At 50.3% G+C, this 19,211-nt stretch overlaps 1 long non-coding RNA gene across 1 annotated transcript in view; it reads left to right on the forward strand.

Moving 5' to 3' along the window:
• Positions 1–19,211, forward strand: part of LOC140430632 (uncharacterized) — a 123,923-nt gene that overhangs the window by 83,671 nt on the left and 21,041 nt on the right. Inside the window, exon 2 of the long non-coding RNA XR_011949474.1 lies at positions 9,437–9,538. This is a non-coding gene — a long non-coding RNA (uncharacterized lncRNA). The remainder of the gene's footprint in view (positions 1–9,436; positions 9,539–19,211) is intronic.

Here is a 19,211-nt window from a genome sequence, read left to right on the forward strand (position 1 = left end):
TAATCCATATTAGTCTTTAAATCTGTGTGTAACTGTTAAGCTAAGGGGGGAGTCAAGGCTTATTGTACCATAATCCAATTTTTTCATGTTCACTAAATGTTTTGTTTTGTTAAAACAGAGTCCTGTGACTCCATTCCTCCACATTTTGTAAAATAAAAGTTATGAGGCTATATACTCCATTTCAGCGGCTAAGTGTCGGCGCCAGCGGAGCATGTGTGGGGCAGGTTTCTCCATCCCGCTGCACCAGATTTCTGGTGCTGCATGCCGTTGGGATTCTCCATTTCGCCGGCTGGTCAATGGGGTTTCCCATTGTGGGGCAGCCCCACGCCGTCAGGAAACTCCCGGAAAAACAGAGAATCCCGACCTCGGAGAATTCAGCCCGTGGTCTTTTACAACTGAAAAATTGGCGTGAAACGATTCCGGCACTGGTGAGGGGCTAGCGCTGGTGCCAACTGAAACTCCCGCCTCCTGTGCTGAAAACGGCCGGAGAATGGCCGGGTCCGGGGTCACGCATGCGCATGGCTGATGACCTGCAGCGGTCGTGCCGGACCAAATGGCGCAGGCCATGCGCGAACCCAACCCGTCATCCGGGACCCCACAGCCCACCCACTGGCCACCTCCCACCAGTCCCCCCCAGCCCTAGCAGAAGCCCCCCCGGCCTGCGGCATTTATCCTGCGCTGGACACAGTCCACTGCTGACACGCCGGGTTCCCGACTGCTGCGACCACACGTGTCCCACGCCGTTGGGAACTCGGCCGAATGGGGGAGGAGCATCGCGGGCCGGCCGATGACGCACCAACGCTGTAGAAACGGTGCGTGACGCGTGTAACGATGACGCCAATTTGAAGGGGGCAGAGCATGGCGCACCAGCGCCAAACCGGCGCAGACCCCGACTTCAGCACGAAAATCCATTCTCCACCCGATCGCCAAACACGGTTTCGACGTCGGGCTACGGAGAATCCCGCCCATGGTCTTCTGAGTCAGCATTCTCTTCTGGAATCTTCCCATCCAGTCATAACGTCAACTGGGATCGTAACAGCAGCAAGATGTGGCTAACATTCAAACTGGGAACACCACCCTGACTGGAAACGTTATCGCCTTTCCTTCACTGTCACTGGATCAAAGTCCTGGACCTGCCTGCACTGTGGGTGTACCAACCCACATGGACTGCAGCAGCTCAGGGAGACGGCTCACCACCGCCTTCTCAAGGGCAATTAAGAATGAAACAATAAACCCTGGCCCAGACAGCAACACCCATGAATGAATAAATAAAAGAGATGACAAGAAATGATAAATGCCACCATGAATTATCGTATGCTTTACTGATGGTTGCCTTTCATGAGGAATCACTGACAAATCATGTACAACTGCTTCTCAGATCAGGTATGACAGTAAAAGCATTTATACATTTTCATGCAAGATTTTAATATAAAGAACTGGATCCACTGTATTTTTATAATTTTTGTTGAAGAGCAGTAAATGTCAAATACCCCTACATTTAGTTTTTAGTAATAGAGCCCTAGTTGATCTTTATTTCAGTTAACAGTCCTTTGGTGAAATGTCCCTTGTTTGCCAAATTACCCAATATTAAAAAACAAAAGGTCTAATTGGATATTTCCCTCTAAAAGGGATTATGGGTCAGCAGGCTGTTCAGAAATTCTTTCAAAGTTGAGAGCATCCCTAAATTATCCCTATTAGCAATAGATAATAATATCACACTGACAGTCATTTACTCAGAAAGCATTGGTGTATCTGCTTTTGGAAGGCCATATCTGTTAAATGGTCAAAATGCAGTTCAAACAGGGCACAAGAAAATAAAACAGAAATGCATCCCAAAAATTCTTAAATAATTATAAGTTCAACTTTGTGCAAAAGTGCTTCCATAAACAATTGATTCTGAAATCTCCGCACACCATTCAAAGCAAACACCAGCTGTAAGTATCCTAATCAAATCACTGAACACAATAGCAGTTTTCTTCTGGGACGTAATGCAAAAATGCACAATAAATTTTCAAATACTGTCAAATGTTAACTAATAACATAATGTTAGTTACGCATTGTGAAAAAAGGTTGGCGTTCTCAACCTTGTGCATGATGTAGATTAACAGGAATGTTAAAGTATTACTGTAAATAAGTAGATGAAGTTAAAAATGGGCAAGGAATCATGGTAAGCAGGAAGACTGGGAAAACGCACTTCTTAAAAATAACAAGTGATAATAGAAGGCAAGAGAAATGCGGAATGTAAGATTGCCAAGAATGCAGCAACCGAAGTGTAAAACATGAGTTCACTTAAGAAAATACTAAAAAGGTAGAAGCTGAAAATAAGATGACTAGTTACTACCCATCCATCATTACTCAGTAAAAGGTGACTGTCATAAAAGTTGGATATCATGAGAATTAGAGGCTAAACGGTAAGTAAATTAAGATGGATATGATGATAAAAAGATTAGATACTCATAAAGGTCCAGAATTTCCTGCAATGCTACAATGTAACCCACACCATAAATCAGGCGGTTGCTCACTTTGATCTTCTCACAATACTTGAATCCTGAAAAATTAATTTGCCTACGGCACTACAAGTCTAATCTCAAATCATAGACCCTGTTCGCAGTGCAGCCAACGGCTTACCTCAAAACCGACCACACTTCAAGAGATTGAGGACAGATATTATAACTTAGTGAGGTTTGGTATTTGGTATTCTGGAACGAAGAGGGAAATGAACGGCCAAGTGTCTGTTCTGAACTGATCTCAAAACAATTTAAACTGTTATTTATGAGAAAATAAATTATTGTAAATATAATTTATGCTCATTCCCTTGGTACAAAGCCAGGTTGAGACTTTAAAAAATATATATTTACAGGATGTGGGCGATGCTGACGGTCCCTTGAGAAGGTGGTGGTGAGCTGTCTTCTTGAACTGTTGCAGTCCATGTGTTGTAGGTGCACTCACCATGCTGTTAGGGAGGGAATTCCAGGATTTTGATCCAATGACAGTGAAGGAACGGCGATATATTTCCAAGTCAGGATGGTGAGTGACTTGGAGGGGAACTTCCAGGTGGTGGTGTCCCCATGTGTATGCTGCACTTGTCCTTCTAGATGGTAATGGATGTTGTAGTGATATTCAGATATCAATATACATGATCAATGTATGTAAATGTAGTACAGCCATTTCAACACTAGATGTCTCAAAGTCAGATACTATAAGAATTGGATTCCCGCACTTTTTAGTGAGTTAGAGAGTGTGATCCAGAACAGTGAACAAGCAAGACATAGAATAGCTAGAGTGAGAGAAGTTAGAACTAGTTTGTTATAATAGTGTATAGTTATATAGTTACCTGTAATGCACTTTATTTCTTTATAGTTAGTTTAGTATTGAGTAAAAGGACTCACAGTTTATTATTTTATTACTCATTAAATAGTTAATCTTTCAACAAGAAGACTATTGGTCATTTTATCATCCTGGTGGATTCAAGAGTAATATATATATTTTAGATAATCTTTTAAGAAAGACTAACAAAGATTTAGTATAGAAATGAAGAAAGAAAAAACGGATTAAACTATTCAACTATAGCAATCATCGCAACTTTGAAAACTTCGATGCAAACAACCTATCAATGGACCAAGTTCAAGCACAAAGACATCTAAAGACCACTGGTAATTTAAATTTAAATTGGAAGTTGTTCAAGCAACAATTTCAACTTTACCTAGAAAAGGGGCGAAATTCTCCGGAAACGCCCAAAACGGCGCAAATCAGTCGGGCATCGCGCCGCCCCAAAGGTGCGGAATGCTCTGCATCTTTGGGGGCCGAGCTCCAACCTTAAGGGGCTAGGCCAGCGCCGGATGAATTTCCGCCCCGCCAGCTGGCGGAAAAGGCCTTTGGTGCCCCGCCAGCTGGCACGGAAATGACATCTCCCGGCGGCGCATGCGCGGGAGCGTCAGCGGCCGCTGACGGCATTCCCGCGCATTCGCAGTGGAGGGAGTCTCTTCCGCCTCCGCCATGGTGGAGACCGTGGTGAAGGCGGAAGGGAACGAGTGCCCCCACGGCACAGGCCCGCCCGCGGATCGGTGGGCCCCCATCGCGGGCCAGGCCACCGTGGGGGCACCCCCCCGGGGTCAGATCGCCCCGCGCCCCCCCCGGACCCCGCCCGCGCCGCCTTGTCCCGCCAGTAAGGTAGGTGGTTTAATCTACGCCGGCGGGACAGGCATTTTAGCGGCGGGACTTCGGCCCATCCGGGCCGGAGAATCGCGGGGGTTGGCCCGCGAGCAGGCGCGGCGCGATTCCCGCCCCCGCCGAATCTCCGGTGGGGAGAATTCGGCAACCGGCGGGTCGGGATTCACGCCAGCCACCGGCGATTCTCCGACCTGGCGGGGGGTCGGAGAATCTCGCCCCAGAAGCTAGAAGAATCGCGTTACTTCTGTCCCTTGCAGGACAGCAAGCAATCAAAATATTCAGCTCATTTAATTTTAGGGCTGGTGAAGATAAAACTAAATTTGATCAAGTGATTGTGGAGTTTGATGAACAGTGTAAAATGCAGAGAAAATAGATTTTAGAACGACTGAAATTTCATTGGAGAATTCAAAAAACTGGTGAACCTGTGAATAATTTCATCACAGATCTCAAGTTCTTAGCTAAAACGTGTAACTATGACAATCTACGTGATTCACTTGTCAGAGATCAAATAGTATATGGTATACTTGATGATAATGTCACAGAAGAGTTAATTTGTTGGCCAGTCAGGCGGTAAGCTACTTGCCACAAGATTCTTGGCCTCTGACCTGCTCTGGTAGCAACAGTATTTATATGGCTTGGTCAGTTCAAGTTCTGGTTAATGATAACCCCCAGGATATTGATAGTGTGGATTCAATGATGAATGAAATGAAATGAATGAAAATCGCTTATTGTCACAAGTAGGCTTCAAATGAAGTTACTGTGAAAAGCCCCTAGTCGCCACATTCCGGCGCCTGTTCGGGGAGGCTGTTACGGGAATCAAACCGTGCTGCTAGCCTGCCTTGGTCTGCTTTCAAAGCCAGCGATTTAGCCCTGTGCTAAACAGCCCCGGGTAATACAATGACTAGGGGCGATGGTTAGATTCTCTCTTGTTGGAGAGAGTCATTGGGCATCATTCTCCGCCAGCGGGAGTCTCCGTTCTGCCGGCGCCCGGGGGTTTCCCGACGGCGTGGGGCTGCCCCACAATGGGAAACCCCATTGACCGGCCGGTGTTACGGAGACTCCCGCCGGCCGGTCGGCGCAGAAAGGTGGCGGGGCGGGTAGGAGAATTTCACCCATTGTCTGGCACTTGTGTGGCACAAATGTTACTTGCCAGTTGTCAGCCTAAGCCTGGACAATGCTGCATTTGGACATGGACTCCTTCAGTTTCTAAGAAGTCGTGAACGGTGCTGAACATTCTACAATCATCAGCGAACATCCCCATTCTGACCTTATAATGGAAGCAGAGTCATTGCTGAAGCACCTGTAGATGGTTGGGCCTAGGACACTATGAGGAACTCCTGCAATGATGTGCTGGAACTGAGATCATTGACCTCCAACAACATAACCACCTTCCTTTTCTATGACTCCAACCAGAGGAAGGTTTTCCCCAATTCTCACTGACTCCATTTTTGCTAGGGCTCTTTGATGTCACAGTTTGTCAAATGCTGCCTTGATGCCAAGGGCAGTCTTTCTCACCTCCTCTGTGGAGTTCAGCTCTTTTATTCATGTGCGAACCAATGCTGTATTGAGATCAGGAGCTGCGTGAGCCTGCCAGAACCCAAACTTACCATCAGCAAGCAGAGTATCGCTAAGCAAGTGCGGCTTGATAGTAGTTGTTTGCACCTTCCATCATGTTGCTGATGATCGAGAATAGGCTGAGAATAGGTAATTGGCCGGGTTGGATTTCTGCTACTTTTTGTGTACATAACATGCCTAGGCAATTTAAATGTCAGTGTTGAACTGGAACAGCTTAGCTTGGGGTGTGGCAAGTTCTGGAATACAGGTCTTCGTTCCATACGGGATGGGGGACGTTTTGCTCATCCTCAATGAGGTAAAGCAAAGATATGATTGGCAATGAGGACACCAAGTGAAGGGCTGCCTGCATTATGATTCTGTGGCATAGAGAAAGGTAGCCTAGGCCACATTCAGGGTATCAGTGCTGGACAAAGAACAATGACCTGACCAGGGCAGGTCTGGCCTTTCAGACGTCAGTATTTTCCTCAAAGTAAGTGAATTCAGTGCAGTTTCTGGCTGTGATGCCTCAGGCATTGTGTCTCTTTCCTCCGTTGAACCTCAAGGTCATCCCTTGTAATCAAGAACAGGGGAATGGGGCAGCACGGTGGCGCAGTGGGTTAACCCTGCCTTCTCACGGCGCTGAGGTCCCAGGTTCGATCCCGGCTCTGGGTCACGGGCCCTGTGGAGTATGCACATTCTCCTCGTGTTTGCGTGGGTTTCGCCGCCACAACCCAAAGATGTGCCAGCTAAATTGCCCCTTAATTGGAAAAAAGTATGGATTGGGTACTCTAAATTTGTTTTTTTAAAAGAACTGGGGAATGTGCACAGTAAGCCCCCACATTTTGTCATACCTAGAGAAGGGTGCGTGGTCATGAAAGCATAGCCTTCAGACACTCCATACAAAATCTGGCATGACTGACAAAATTGGAAGTATCACAGAGGATATGAAGGTCATGTCGGGGCAATAAATCACTTAGTCTATACCAGGCCACCAGCACAGTTACTTTTCCATCCAAACAGCTGCAGTGAGAAAAGTGATATCCAAGACTGTTATTGAATGTAATATGGATGGAGCTACGATAATGAACATTTCTTAGTTTAGGTGGAGTTATTGGTACAGAGGTCCCAAGAAATTATTTCAGTGTAAATAATGTTATAACTCACTTACACTATTATTTCCTGGAGATTCTACACTGGAATAATAACAAATACCATTGATTTGCCATTACTGTGCCCGGGTTCACAGGGAAATTTGAGCAAAACTATTCACACGCAGACTTCTTGCACCAATGAATTTACGAGGAGATGGATATGGAAATTATGTTAGTTTTAACCAATATTTCCACCAGTCCCTCAAATGTGAGAGGCCCCTGAGGATCGGGTGGTGGCAAACATGATTGTATCTCCATTATTCAGACACGTTTAAGAGTCAAAATGGAAACTGCAGGTTTAACAGCTGTTGAAGGGAATTTCTTTGAAATGCTTTTGATAGATCTTATGGACAAATAGTAGAACTTGTTAGTAGTCAGTCAGCACGATTCAGGAAAGGGAGGTCGTCATATTTAATAATGTTTCTAGATAGAAAATAGACGGAGACATAAATGGGAATATTTCAGAACGTATTAAAGAAAAGATCATTGTAAACTGGAGTTTTACCAGACATTATTGAACGAGGAAGTCCAGTTCAAAACATCAACTTAAATTTTTAGAAAACTTTTGGCAGGTGTTCATTGTTGTGATTAATAGCAAAGGTAAGAAATCGCATACTCGGAGCTAAACTACTGAGTGCTTTAAAAAGTCTCTAAAAACAGAAAGTATAGCCATACATAAATGTTTCATAATATTAATGCATTTTGGAAGAGATTAATCTAAAATATTTTACAAAAGTTAGTGGCTTGAACTAGAATAAAGGATGCAAAAACATCATAGGCGGGACTCCCTGTTGCCTGACGCTAAAATCAGGAACAGCGATTGGGCGGAGACTAGCTCCCCAAGCCAAAATCACAGTAGGCACCTGTTTGGCGCCTAATCGCGATGCACCGCACCCTCAAAATTAGTGACACTGTGCCACACGCCACACATAGTTGCAACCACGTTCGCATCTAATTTTCGGGCCTACTCACGATGCTCCGCTTCCAATGGGCCAAGTTCCCGACGGCGTGGTTCACTTGTGCTATTAAAAATCGTGAAACTGGTGTCATGGCTGAAGAGGGAGAGACAGGGGGCACGGAAAGTGTTCAACATGGCCATAGTTTGCTGACAGTTGTGCCACTGGCTGGGGGGCTTCTTCCAGGGCTGGGGGAGCAGTGGGCACGACCAGCCAGAAGGTGGGCTGTAGGATCGGGTGGACGGGCACAGAGCACTGTTGCCGCAGCCTGCGCACACCGCTAACAGCCCGCTTTGAACCTGGTGCCACGGGTCATATAGGTGAGCCCCCAGGGCACCCCCTCTGGGTGCCCTCGGGCCCCAGCCGACCCATTAGATATATGGGCTTGCTCCAGCTTTTTGACTGGGATAAATGTGTGTACGGAGTGTAATGTGAATGTGCGGCTGCAGCTTGTCAGCCTCCCGAGTGTCTAGCACGGACCCGGCGTATCCCGCACCATTTTGCAGTAGAATTGAGTGTGTTCCACACGGCACCGGTGCTAGTCCATCAACGGTAGCGGAATCGGTCCAGGTGCAGCTGTCGTCAAAGTCCACGGATTCTCCATTGGCGTCAACACTTAGTCTCAGAAACAGAAAATCCCGCCCGGGATCTATCAAGCTGGTTCCAACCTGGGGTCTGTTTCTAAAGACTTTTTAAAGCACTCAGTAGTAACATCAGCTGGGATCGTAACGTCAATAATAGCCCAAGTACTCACAAAGGTAACACTGGGAACTCTCAATTCAGCAGTGAAATCTGGAAATGTTGCAGCAGAAGCATCAAGACATTCAGTACTGGCTGAGAAGCACTGTGATAGCTTACAGTATTTACTGTCACTACTCACTTACCCCAACCAGGCCATACACTGCTGCTGCAAACTCACACTTCAGAAGGAGATAATGGATTGAGGAAATTGGCTGAGTGGGAATGCTGGACCAATGTTTGGCTGGAAAGGAGTGGGTCTCAAACAGAGTAAAGTGAGATTGGGGCTTAGAAGGAAATGGGAGACTTGGGCTGTGAACAGCCAGAGTGTTGAAGTGTGTAAGCAAATGGTAACTTGGATAAAAGGGAAGACGAGCCTCAGGCTGTGTTGGAAGTGACTGTGGTAGGCTTGGCATAAAGTAAACAGCAGTCTCATAATTTTGAACATAAAATATTCAACGTTATGCTGCTAATGGAACTGAACCTGCCAACATGAATGAGGCGGGGGGTGGAGGGGGGAGAGAAAGAATTCCAAATCAAATGGTAGGCCAACTGGAGTGACAGCTTAATGGAGAGATAGAATATCAGTATCTGTTTGAATGGAGGAGTGAAAAACATTGCCTGCCTAAATTGAGGGTGAAATAATGGTAGTAGCTTGAACTGGATTATAGGAATAAGTGTGCCAGATTAACTTGAGTGCAGAGTGGGAGATGACATGTTTGAATGAAGGGATTAGAAGAGGTTGAATTGATAAAAATTAGGGGGAAATTGCTTAAGGAGGAGAGAGCCAGGCTGAAATCGGCAGGCTGGAGAAGGAAAGAGTCTCCGAACAAAGTCTAAAGGGGGTCATGTGTCTTCCTGAACTAGGACGGAGGAGCTGAATGAGAAAATGGATATTACGGTGACATGTGAGGAAGTGATGGTCTGGTCGGTCTGTTGAATGTCACTTGCTTCTTCCTTTCCTTGAAGGTGATTAATTGTTAAGCTTAAAATTTGAAATATCGTAGTTTTCATGCAAAAATTGAAAATTTTCCAAAGCAGCCAGCTCACACCCAGCCATCTCCAATACTTATATCTCTTCCTTCAGGCTTTCATTCACTCATTATTTTACATACTAGGAATGAAAATACAAAACTGACTTGTATTCATATAGGATCTTTAACATTGAAAAATAAATCACCAAACGCTTTAGAGGCATTGTCAAAAGAGTTATACAAGCATACAATTCAGGAACAAGAGTGTCATAATATACACAAGTATATCATTGTGCAGACACACACACTGATGGACACACAGCAAGACCAATCAACACACACAACACCGCAGCCAATCACCAGTTAGAGCACATTCACTATACAGACAGAGGGCATCAGAGTTCCCGTTCATTCGGGATGCAGCCTCCTAGAAGGACAGAGCTTACAGCTTACAGCACAGATCTTCACCATGTGCTGAGTGCATAGACTGGTTAGGACAGGCATAGGTCTTTAGTTTAATCTAACATCGTGTTAACCCACAGTGAAAGTATGTTCAACAGTTTCTAGCTTAATAAAATAGTGTTGTACTATTACAAGTGTTGGTAGCCTGTCTATGTTACTGCTAAGGTAAACGCAGTCTCCACAGATCCAGAGTACCCAACACATCATGTCACCAGTAGTTGAGGGATGTTAGAACTTCTTAGACCTACCTGCAAGTGATCTGCCTTCCACCAGCATGCAGTCATCCTGCAAAATGGACAGCGTCTGCCCACCACCGCCGCTCCGCATCACCGGTAACCTAGGGGCCAACTGGAAGATATTCAAACATCGCTTCCAGCTCTACCTTGAAGCCACAGACCGGGAAGCTGCCTCAGACACCAGGAAGATCGCTCTCTTCCTATCCACGGCCGGGGACCATGCCATCTACATTTTCAATTCTCTGACCTTTGCTGATGGTGAAGATAAATCAAATTTCAAGACGGTCCTCCTCAAGTTTGACAATCATTGCGACATCGAGGTGAATGAAATCATTCGCTATGTATTCCAACACCGTTTGCAGGGTAAGGATGCACCTATCCAGTCCTTTCTCACCCACCTCCGCATCCTTGCGCAGTCCTGTAGCTACGGGCCCACCTCCGACTCCATGATACGCGACCAGATAATTTTCGGTGTTCAGTCGGACCCCCTACGCCAGCAGCTCCTCAAGGTAAAGCAGCTCACCCTAGCAATTGCCATTGAGGCCTGCGTGCTACGTGAACACGCCACTAGTCGGTATTCCCACATCCAAGCAGCTGAAACGGTGCAACAAGGTCCCCACGAGGCAGAACGGGTCCAAGCAATTGAGCAACTCCAGGGCCTCAGCCTGGATGAGGGCGGCCATTTCGCGCACTTTTTGCGGACTCCCGTGCTTTTGTGCACCGAACGAGGGGACGGCGACGTCGACGAACGTACTACGTAGGCATGCACCACGTATGGCCACGCCACGCATGCGCGGTTGCGCAGTGAGCGTACTGACGCTACAATGTGCGGCAACTGTGGCTCCGCCCATTTAAATCGGCAATGTCCTGCCAAATCCCGACGATGCCTGCAATGTGGCAAACTTGGCCACTATGCTGCTTTATGCAGATCAGCTCAGCCTGCCAACTCTCGTCGCTCCAGCCAGCCTCGCAGGAATGTCCGGGCCATTCAACCCACGGTCACCGAGCCCGATTCAGACCTTCTACCCGATATTGACACCGAGGACACGAAGGCGCCTTTTCGAGTCGGTATCATTACAAAAAACAGTGTGTCCCCGAAGCAAAGAATCCAGCCTCTACCGGTATACAGCATCGATCCGGACGATGAGTGGTGTGCCACCCTTATGGTCAACCGGTCCCAAATACGATTCTGCCTGGACACCGGTGCCTCCGCCAACCTCATTGCGCGGTCTGACCTCCAAAGCCTTTGTGTCAAACTAGCCATCCTGCCATCAGCCTGACAGATATTAGATTATAATGGCAATGCCATTGCTGCCAGCGGCTCGTGCCAACTTGAAGTGACGCACAGATCATGCAAAGCCATCCTTCCCTTTGAAATCGTGGGCTCCTCGAAAGCCTCCCTGTTTGGCACGCAGGCATGCAAGCTGTTGAACTTAGTTCAGAGAGTTCACTCACTCTCTCTCCTGCTGACGCGTCTGCCTTTCAGGACACCGACATCAGGGCGCAACTCGACGCCATTATCTTTTTTAAAATATATATTTATTCAAATGTTTCAACAAATTTTCAACAAACCCCCCCCCAACAAAAAGAAAGAAACAAGAACACAACAATCAGAAATTATACATTGGATTTCCCCCAGAAACAATAACCCCCCATATAACATTAAAAAACACAAATAGGGAAACCCCCCCCCCCCACCTTCACCCAAACGCCACTCCAAAAGAAACTCCCCCCCCCCCCCCCCACCGCCCCCCCCCCCCGCCCCCCGCCCCCCCCCCCCCCCCCACCCTTGGGCTGCTGCTGCTGCTGACCTCCTCCTAACGCTCTGCGAGATAGTCTAGGAACGGTTGCCACCGCCTGAGGAATCCTTGCACAGACCCTCGCAAGGCAAACTTTATCCAGCTTGATGAACCCTGCCATGTCATTGATCCAAGCTTCCACACTAGGGGGCTTCGCATCTTTCCATAGTAGCAAAATCCTCCGCCGGGCTACCAGGACGCAAAGGCCAGATTACCGGCCTCTTCCGCCTCCTGCACTCCCGGCTCGTCCGATACCCCAAATAATGCTAATCCCCAGCTCGGCTTGACCCGAGCATTCACCACCTTGGACATAGTCCTCACAAAACCCCTCCAAATCCCATCCTGCGCCGGGCACGACCAGAACATATGGACGTGATTTGCCGGGCTCCCCGAGTACCTCCCATATCTGTCCTCCACCCCAAAGAACCTACTCAACCTCGCCCCTGTCATATGAGCTCTGTGAGTAACTTTGAACTTTATTAGGCTGAGCCTGGCGCAAGAGGAGGAAGAATTAACTCTACTCAGGGCATCAGCCCACAGACCCTCATCTATCTCCTCCCCAAGCTCCTCCTCCCACTTCCCCTTTAACTCCTCCACCGAGGCCTCCTCCTCTTCCTTCAGCTCCTGGTAAATCACCAAAATCTTGCCTTCTCCAACCCATACACCCAAAATCTCCCTGTCCTGAATCCCACGTGCCGGAAGCAGCGGGAATTCCCTCACCTGCCGCCTCACAAACGCCCTCACTTGCATGTACCTGAAAGCGTTTCCCGGGGGTAGCCCAAACTTCTCCTCCAGCGCCCCTAGGCTCGCAAACGTCCCATTGATGAACAGGTCCCAGATTCTTCTAATCCCTGCCCGATGCCAGCTCCAAAACCCCCCAACCATCCTTCCCGGGATGAACCGATGATTCTCCTGAATCGGGGACCAAACCAAGGCACCCACCTCGCCCGTGTCGCCTCCACTGCCCCCAGATCTTCAGCGTCGCCGCCACCACCGGACTCGTGGTGTACCTTGTCGGCGAGAGCAGCAGCGGTGCCGTCACCAGTGCCCTCAGGCTCGTGCCCACACAGGACGCCATCTCTAGCCTCTTCCACGCCGCCCCCTCTCCCTCCATTACCCACTTACGGATCATCGCCACATTGGCTGCCCAATAATAGCCACACAAATTTGGCAGCGCCAGCCCCTCCCCTGTCCCTGCTACGCTCCAGAAACACTCTCTTCACCCTCGGGGTCTTATTCGCCAACACAAATCCCATGATGCTCCTGCTTACCAGTTTGAAAAAGACCTTGGGGATCATAATGGGAAGGCACTGGAACACAAAGAGAAACCGCGTGAGGACCGTCATTTTGACCGACTGCACCCTACCCGCGAGTGAGAGTGGCAGCATATCCCATCTTTTAAAATCCTCCCCCATCTGCTCCACCAACCGCGTCAAATTGAGTTTGTGCAGGGCCCCCCAACTCCGAACTACTTGGATCCCCAGGTACCGAAAGCTCCTTTCCGCCCTCTTCAGCGGTAGCTCGTCTATCCCCCTTCCCTGGTCCCCTGAATGCACCACAAAGAGCTCACTCTTCCCTACGTTGAGTTTATACCCCAAAAAGTCCCCAAACTCCCTAAGGATCCGCATGACCTCTGCCATCCCCTCCATTGGATCCGCAACATACAACAACAGGTCGTCGGCATACAACGACACCCGGTGTTCCTCTCCCCCCCGGACCAGTCCCCTCCATTTCCTAGACTCCCTCAGTGCCATGGCCAGCGGCTCAATTGCCAGTGCAAACAACAAGGGCCTCGTCCCCCGGTACAGCTGAAAGTACTCCGACCTCCGCCGGTTTGTAGCCGCACTCGCCACTGGGGCTTTATATAGCAGCCTGACCCAACTGATGAACCCCTCCCCAAACCCAAACCTCCGCAACACTTCCCAAAGATACTCCCACTCCATCCAGTCAAAGGCCTTCTCCGCGTCCATAGCTGCCATTACCTCCGCTTCTCCCTCCACCGAGGGCATCATAATCACATTGAGGAGCCTCCGCACATTTGTGTTTAGCTGCCTACCCTTCACAAATCCCGTCTGGTCCTCATGAATCACCCCCGGGTCACAGTCCTCAATTCTCGTAGTCAGCACCTTCGCCAGCAACTTAGCTTCAACATTGAGGAGCGAGATCGGTCTGTACGACCCACATTGCAATGGATCCTTGTCCCGCTTCAAGATCAAAGAAATCAGCACCCTGGACATTGTCGGGGGCAAGGTTCCCCCCCCGCCCCCCCTCGCCTTATTAAAAGTCCTCACTAGCAACGGGCCCAGCAGGTCCACGTATATCCTGTAGAATTCAACCGGGAACCCATCCGGCCCCGGGGCCTTCCCTGCCCGCATGCTCCCCAATCCTTTAACCAGCTCCTCAGCCCAATCGGCGCCCCCAAACCAGCCACCTCCTCCTCCACCACCCTCGGGAACCTCAGCTGATCTAGGAATCGTCGCATCCCCTCCTCCCCCGCTGGGGACTCAGACCTGTACAGATACCGATAGAAGTCCCTAAATACCTTGTTTATTTTCACTGCACTCCGCACCGTATTCCCCCCTCTATCCTTAACTCCACCAATCTCCCTCGCTGCCTCCCTCTTACGAAGCTGATGTGCCAGCATCTGACTCGCCTTCTCCCCATACTCATACGTTGCCCCCTGCGCTTTCCTCCACTGTGCCTCTGCTTTCCCTGTGGTCATCAGGTCGAATTCCGTCTGGAGGTTCCGTCACTCCCTAAGTAGCCGCTCCTCGGGGGCCTCTGCATATCTCCTATCCACCCTTAAAATCTCCCCCACCAACCTCTCCCTCTCCCGCCTCTCTCTCTTCTCCCTGTGGGCCCTAATGGAGATTAGCTCTCCCCTGACCACCGCCTACAACGCCTCCCAGACTACCCCACCTGCACCTCCCCGTTGTCATTGGCCTCCAAATATATTTCAATACACCCCCGCACCCGCCCGCACACCCCCTCATCCGCCAACAGTCCCACATCGAGGCAACACAGCGGGCGCTGGTCCCTCTCCTCCCCCAACTCCAGCTCCACCCAATGCGGGGCGTGGTCCGAGATGGCTATGGCCGATTATTCCGTTCCCTCCACTTTCGAGATTAGCGCCCTACTCAAAATTTAAAAATCTATCCGGGAGTAGGCTCTATGGACATGGGAAAAGAAGGAAAATTCCCTGGCCAGCTGCCTGGCAAACCTCCATGGATCCACTCCCCCCATCTGGTCCATAAACCCCCTGAGCACCTTGGCCGCAGACGGCCTCTTATCCATCCTGGACCTAGAACGGTCCAGTGCTGGGTCCAGCACCGTGTTGAAGACCCCCCCATTATCAAGCTTCCTACCTCCAGATCTGGAATACGACCCAGCATGCGTTTCATAAATCCGGCATCGTCCCAATTCGGGGCATGTACGTTCACCAGTACTACCCGCACCCCATGCAACCTACCACTCACCATCACATATCGACCTCCATTATCCACTACAATATTCAGTGCCTTGAACGACACCCGCTTCCCCACCAGTATTGCAACCCCTCTGTTCTTCGCATGCAGCCCTGAATGAAAGACCTGCCCTACCCATCCCTTTCTCAGCCTAACCTGATCTGCCACCTTCAGATGTGTCTCATGGGGCATAACCACGTCTGCCTTCAGTCCCTTTAAGTGCGCGAACAACCGGGCCCTCTTGACCGGCCCGTCAGGCCCCTCACATTCCAAGTTATCAGCCAGATCGGGGGGCTACTCCCCCCCCCCCCCCCCTCCCCCCCCCGCTGCCGACTAGCCATCAGCCACGTGCCTGCGCCTCCCGCACCCTCCAGTCCCCCAGGTGGCGGACCCCCGCCCCGACTACCCGACTACCTCTCCTACTGCCAGCTCCCTTTTGGCCATTGCAGCAGCAGCCCAGTTCCCCCCTCCCCCCTCCCCCCTCTCCCCGCTAGATCCTCATCTAGCCATTTTGCTCCCCCCATGACACTCCCGTAAGTCAGCTGACCCCGGCCTCTCCCGCCATTCCATCGACCCCCCAGTGTGAGAATCCCCCCTCCCCTTGGCAGTCAGTGTGCGCTCCTCTCCAGCACCGCCCTTCCCCTCCGATCCCGCCCCTTTCCTTCCCTAACGCGGGAAAAAGTCCGCGCTTTCCTGAGCTGGCCCCACCCCCTCTGGCGCAGCTCCTTTTTGCGGCATCCCATCCCCGGGCCTCCACCCCCCTCTTCTTCTGTGGGGCCCTGCCCCTCCAACACTGATGCCCACACTCTCCCATAGCCCCCACATCAAATCCATTCACCCATCCCCACCCACCACCAAAACAAAAAGAACATTTCCCAAACGCGGTAAACACAGTAAACATCCCCCCATGACAAACCCTCAATTTGAGTCCAATTTTCAGTCTGTATCAAGTTCCATTCCTCATCAGGCGTTTCAAAATAGTGGTGCCGATCTTGGAACATGATCCACAATCGCGCTGGCTGCAGCATCCCGAACTTCACCCCCTTCAGATGGAGCACCGCCTTGGCCCGGTTGAAACCAGCCCTCTTCTTAGCCACCTCTGCATTCCAGTCCTAATAAATTCAGATCTCCGTGTTCTCCCACCTGCTGCTCCGCTCTTTTTTGGCCCATCTCAGGACACACTCTCTGTCCATAAAGCGGTGGAACCTCACCACTACAGCCCTTGGCGGCTCGTTGGCTTTGGGTCTCCTTGCCAGGACCCGATGAGCCCCATCCATCTCCAGGGGCCTCAGGAAAGCTCCCGCACCCATCAGCGAATTGAGCATCGTGCTCATATATGCCCCGGCATCGGGCCCCTCCACTCCTTCAGGGAGACCCAGAATCCGAAGATTCTTCCTCCTCGACCTATTCTCCAGGTCCTCGAATTTTTCCGCCCACCTCTTGTGCAGCGCCTCGTGCGCCTCCACCTTCACCGCCAGGCCCAAGATCTCGTCCTCGTTCTCCGAACTTTTTTGCCGCACCTCCCGGATCGCCGCCCCTTGGGCCTTTTGGGTCTCCACAAGCTTCGCAATCGCCGCCTTCATTGGTGCCAGCATTTCTGTCCTCAGCTCCTCAAAGCAGCATTTAAGAAACTCCTACTGCTCCTGCGACCACTGCATCCACCCTACTTGGTCTCCACCCGCCGCCATCTTGCTTTTCCTCCTTCGCACTTTTCGCTGCTCCAGGATCACTTTTTAACCGCTCCACTCCTGGTCCAATCCATATAATGTCGGGGGGACCTTGCTGTCACCTTCCCACACTGGAAGCCATCGAACAATTGCCATTGGGGCCCCTCTGGAGAGCCCAAAAGTCCGTTCCCGGCGGGAGCTGCCGAACATGCGACCTACCTAGGCATAGCCGCAACTGGAAGTCGCCTCAACGCCATTATCAACCAGTACCACAACGTCTTCGAGGGCATGGGCATGCTCCCGTACACCGACAGGATTTTATTAAAACTGAATGCCACGCCTGTGGTGCACGCACCTCGCAGGGTCCCAGCATCCCTTAAGGACCGCCTCAAGCAGCAGCTGCAGGACCTCCAGGACCAAGGAGTGATTTCCAAAGTCACGGAACCGACCGACTGGGTCAGTTCCATGGTATGTGTAAAAAAGCCTTCCGGCGAATTGAGACTTTGCATTGATCCCAAGGATCTCAATCGCAATACTATGAGAGAGCACTATCCAATTCCCAAGAGCGAAGAGCTCACATGTGAGATGGCTCGCGCCAAGCTCTTTACCAAACTCAATGCCCCAAAAGGATTCTGGCAAATCCAGCTCGACGAATCCAGCAGGAAACTCTGCACGTTTAACACCCCCTTTGGAAGATATTGTTACAACAGGATGCCGTTTGGCATCATCTCTACATCAGAAGTGTTCCATAGGATTATGGAACAAATGATGGAAGGTATTGAAGGTGTTCGCGTCTATGTCGATGACATAATCATCTGGTCCACGAGCGCGAATGGAGGGAACTCAAGGCAAAACTGACCACGGCCCCGGTCTTAGCCTTCTTTGATCCAGCAAAGGAGATCAAAATTTTGACCGATGCCAGTCAATCTGGCATTGGGGCAGTGCTCCTTCAACGTGTTGAGGCATCATCATGGGCCTCCATTGCATATGCGACGCGTGCGATGACCCCCACGGGGCAGCGCTAGGCGCAGATAGAAAAGGAGTGCCTGGGCCTTCTGACCGGTGTTGTTAAGTTTCACGAATATGTCTACGGACTTCCTCAATTCACCGTCGAGACCGACCATCGCCCGCTGGTCAATATAATACAGAAAGACTTGAACGACATGACGCCTCGTCTCCAGTGTAATCTTCTCAAGCTCCGGCGATACGACTTCCAGCTGGTTTCCACCCCAGGCAAGGACCTCATCATTGCTGACGCTCTCTCCAGGTCAGTCAACACTCCATGTGACCCAGCGGGATTTGTCTGCCAGCTTGACGCCCATGTGGCATTTGCGGCCTCCAATCTACCTGCCTCGGATGAACGCCTCGTCCAAATTCACCGCGAGACGGCGGCTGACCCCTTGCTACAGCGTGTCATGCGCCACCTAACGGACGGGTGGCTCAAGGGCCAATGCCCTCAATTCTATAATGTCAGAGATGATCTGGCGGTAGTAGACGGCGTTCTTCTAAAACAGGACCACATTGTTATCCCGCATAGCATGCGCCAGCTTGTCCTGGAACAACTACACGAGGGCCAACTTGGCATGGAAAAGTGCCGCCGACGGGACCGAGAGGCAGTGTACTGGCCCAGCATTAATGAGGACATAGCCAACACAGTGCTCAACTGCCCCACTTGTCAGCGCTTCCAGCCGACCCAACCACGTGAGACCCTGCAGCCCCATGAGTTGGTCACGTCACCATGGACCAAGGTGGGCATCGACCTGTTCCACGCGCTGGGTAGAGACTATGACCTGATCGTGGACTACTTTTTGAATTTCCCGGAGGTGATACGGTTACACAACCACACCTCGTCGGCAGTCATTCGTGCATGTAAAGAAACCTTTGCTCGACACGGCATCCCGCTCACGGTTATGTCAGACAATGGCCCCTGCTTCACCAGCCAAGAATAGTCCAATTTTGCCAGGTGGTACAATTTTGCCCATGTGACGTCCAGTCCCCTGTACCCCCAATCCAACGGCAAAGCAGTGAAGGGAGTACATA

Source organism: Scyliorhinus torazame, chromosome 10 (genome assembly GCF_047496885.1).
Source record: "Scyliorhinus torazame isolate Kashiwa2021f chromosome 10, sScyTor2.1, whole genome shotgun sequence".
NCBI classification, from domain to species: domain Eukaryota; kingdom Metazoa; phylum Chordata; class Chondrichthyes; order Carcharhiniformes; family Scyliorhinidae; genus Scyliorhinus; species Scyliorhinus torazame.